Below are 4413 nucleotides of genomic sequence, written 5' to 3'. Positions count from 1 at the left end.
GGATATGACATCTAACTAGATGCCAACAAAATAGCACAAAAAACATGCACAAATTAACACGCATTTGCGTGGGGTTATACAGGAGGGCGTATCTGAGTGTAAAATGGAAATAATTATTTCCGACGATAAATTGTCAGCGGTCACGATTTCATTCTCTACTAAATGCTAAAACAAACGCTTTAGAGAAGCATAATCCCCGAGCTATAAAATCCAAATCCCGACAACCCGCTGCACCTGGCTGTGAAGCTTCTACTAGATTCTTATTATTCTCCGAATGCGATCTAATGACTCTGGAATATTGATGGTTGTTTTTTTCGATACACAGGTAGTTCTCTGCCATTTCTTAATTCAGTTAATTGATAGTTACATGCTAAGTTACAAGTTAAGGAAACAAAGCAGTAAACAAGTCCGGTGACACATTTATTTATTTAGTAGACGCTCCTGTCCAATCGACGTATAAGTGAGGCAAATTGACAAGCAAACGTATGCAGGCTGAGCTGACAGCTGTCACTACTACTGACAAAAGCACTGAGATTATCTTAACTGTGTTCACCTGGGACCTTGTATTACATGTGTATCGTCTGTTTGCAATAATGCTGTGTGGTATTGTTACAGGTAGCTGTGCTCCAAGACATGCTATTTTGCAAATTGAAACAAAAAAAAATGTACTCTTGTTTTGGTTAAATGTACCACGTGCCTCAGGACATAGATAAGGTTTGGCCTAGTGGTTATGTGCAGGTACTGGTTCCACATGCTGTAATTCTTAATGATAGTAGCCTACCTTTAAAACCCTGCATTATACAGTGTAAACTACAGTATATAGCAAACTGTGCAAAAGTCTTAGGTAGTCAAAGTATGTTTAAAGCAGTTATCTGGGTAGTGTATACTTGTTCAGAAAACAATACACACTTATACATTGTAATATTTACAAATGAACAGTCACATAATAAAAACTAAGATGAATTTGTTCTGTTCTCTAAAAAGTTTTTGATCTCTTATTTGATTGCTAGAAGTGCATCACTTTAGTTCCCAAACCTCTCCTCAGAGGCACCGCAGCCGCTCCCACAACCAGCTCACTTAATTATTTAGCTTCATCAGTTAAATAAGTTGGTACTGATAAGCCAAACAATGTATGCTAGAGGCCAATAGCAAAAATTACACGATATGGCTGCTGCAGCAACCAGGGTGTCCGTATGAGAAGTTTTGAAATGGCTAAGCTACGGTACAATACGTTGACAGACATAATATCAGACTTATACACCAATGTGACGATCATTTAAACATAATTTTCTTTGACTGCCTTTTGACCAGTACTGTGTAGTATACATGATGACTAGTCCTAATTCCCTACAGACCAAATTCTGTTAGGTCGCAGAGTACAGAGCTGAGATTTCATAGCAATATAATATCCACTGTCACTACTTTTCCTACAGATGAGGATTTAGTAGATATGGACAGATTCGCTAACAAGAAAAAAGGGAATAATACTATGACCAAAGTCTATGAGGGAAAAACATATCAGTTTCATCTGAGGAATGACTGTGAGCAGTTCTTCTTGGATGTGGTCACATGGCAACACATCTGTCAATCAAGGAATATGTCCCAGAACACAGAGATCTGAAGGGCAACATTTCAGTAGTTGCATAATATTAACAGATACGTCCGGGCACTTTGGCATTGTTGGAGCTGATTGGCTAAGAGAGCCATCAATCACAATTCTGACTCAAACAACAGCATAAATGTAAATTCATTCAAAGCCATCAAAAGATTTTATCAATGGGCAATGTCGGCACACAAGGGTTCTGTCTCCGAACACGGAGTGAGGGAATCATGCATTGCCGTTTGTCAGAAGGGAAGTTCATTTACATGCTTGTGTGAGCTGATAAAGGTGTGAAAAGCGGCAGCAAAGTCCCACAATTTGGCGCATTCGTTTTACGCCTGAATCCCACTGAAACGCCACCGCCTCTCTCAACACAGAGTATTCTCTGCTAGCCTGCAAATGAAAAACATGAAACAGAATTTGAATCAATGGTATATGAAAAACATGCCTTATGCAGATATCGCTACATAAAAAGGTGTCGATTACCTATACTCTGAAATTCAGTATAATAAGGAACATGAGACCAAAAGCTGCTTTCTTCAGTCTGGTGCCTTCTGTCCTTGCGAAATTAATTTGAAAATGGCACCTGAGGGCAGTGCTTGGATATCCCGGGGAAGGGCAAAGTCAGATGGCACGCAGGTAACATTTTGTCCACCTGTACTCATTTACTGGCAATACGAAACATCCTTCTGTTTTGTCTCACTCTGCAACTCTGACCAGGGTAAGCCATTCCAAGATAATGGATGGATGGATGGATGGATGGATGGATGGATATTTGGTCCCCCGACACCCAAACCTTTTGTGGATGATCCTGTTTGTTGCCCTTCCCAAGACTTAATGCATGTACTTCCTCTTATGCTGAAAACCAAAAAAAGACTGCTATCTGTTTTTGGCTCTCACCTCCTCTTTCATAAAACCCTAGCGCAAAAAAAAATCCGCATTCCTTCCTTCCACCGTATTTCACGGTTCTCCATCCTGACTGCAGCCTGACTTGCGACCGCCTCCCAGCTGTATTGGTTTTATTAGCGAAGCATAAGCGCTTAAAACACAGACCATAAAAGACCTTTGATAATGCAATTGGGTCTCTCTGAAGTTTGGGCTTACAGTAGTCATGTCATTTGATGCCAAAATGCACTCTACACCGAATGAAAAGACTGTGCATGCCTCTACCTGTAAGGATACAGATTTGACCTCGCTCTAACGTATCTGAGGCCCTGCTGAGACTGATCAAGTGTAAAAGTCACATTGCATTAGTTCCACCTGAAGCCTAACCAAACTGCAATGCTGTTCTCAGGAAGAATTTAGGAATACAGAAATGGTTAATGGAAGTAATTTCCAGTACGTTCAGTGCTGACTAAAAAAAACTTTATTTTTGGAACTGAGCCTACCTAAAGGAAAGGGAACAGTTTCTGCTGATTTGAGAATGTGAAATCTTCTCGGTGACACCAATTTCCACATTTATTTACAGTCTGCAATATCCGGTAAACAGTGATAGCAAAGGTTTCATACCGTCCTTTTGTTACTCCACTGTGCACCTTGAGTGTGTGACACTAACCGCACACCCAGCTCACTCTCTCCCTCTCTCTCTCACACACACACACAAACACACACACGGGAACAGGTAGGCCTTCCTCTGTGCCCGGCTCCATCTAGTTTGCAGGCACCCGTCTTATAGGAAGAGGCAGCTGGGAGTTCAGTGGGAGAGCGCACACACGCAGGGACTGCGCTGTCTTCCTGTCTGCTCACAGATGACTGCACATTCAGGGCAAAATGCAGTCCATCTGATGCAGTTCATGTGCCTTTCCTTCCCCGGTCGTTAAAAGACGCAGACTGATTAATAGCCTTCTACCTGACATTTTATGCCTGAATGTAAATATGAATATAAAAAAGAAAGAAATCTAAAAAAAAAAATAGAGAGGAATGTTATGGATAGCCGCATTTGTTTAGCCAATGGATGCAGAGGCCTTATGGTTGCCATTTGAAGACGCTGGAGTCAGACGCAGAGTCTCTGCTTGCCACTGACTGGGCCTCTATCTGGGTTGCAATCTGCAGCACGCTCCGCCCGGGAGGCGAATGGTTGCACTCCATGCTGCGGGGATGGAAAGGCCTTGTCCAGCACTTCCAGGAGACCGGTGGGGAAGGGATTAAACCACACCCCCTCCATCTGGAGCCACGGCAAGGGAAGCGCAGCCCCCATCTTCCCCTGGATCTCCGTTCCAAGGAGCGCGAGCGAGCTTACCCGCAGCCACGCTTTCAATTGCAAATGGCCCAGCTGCCCTCGCCGACCGACCGCCTCTCCCTCTCGTCCTTTGACGCCCCGTGTTCCTCCCCTGCCAGTAAAACCTCACGGTTTTCACTCACAAATTGGTCAGGAGGAGGCCGGTCTGAAGACACGGCCTGCGGAAAATCAGATCTGAAACTGATTCGGGGATATATCTGGCGCACTGGCTCATTTCGGGACGGGAGCTGTGATTCTCTGCCGCTCCGCACCCGCTGCAGGACAAAAAAAAAAATAATAATAATAAGTGGGGCTTGAGATCAAAGACCGTGCGTTTTGTCAAGAAGAAGTATGAACAAAATGAGGCATTTCTGCAGACCTGCCAGTAAGTGTAAAAGCTGCCCAGTCAGTGCTGTAAAAAAAGCACTCCACGAAGGCCTGCCTTCGAAGGAGCAGGTGGGGAGGGTTCAGCACCAATAACAGATGAGCAATTAGTGGGGGTTTCCTTTACAGGGTATCCACTGACTTGTTCATTCTTGTCAGAGGCATCCTTTTCTTTTTTTTTAGAAAGATCATTCATTTAGAATAGATCACC

The sequence above is a fragment of the Brienomyrus brachyistius genome, chromosome 8 (genome assembly GCF_023856365.1).
Source record: "Brienomyrus brachyistius isolate T26 chromosome 8, BBRACH_0.4, whole genome shotgun sequence".
Classification (NCBI taxonomy): domain Eukaryota; kingdom Metazoa; phylum Chordata; class Actinopteri; order Osteoglossiformes; family Mormyridae; genus Brienomyrus; species Brienomyrus brachyistius.
Note: the sequence above shows the minus strand (reverse complement) of the source record.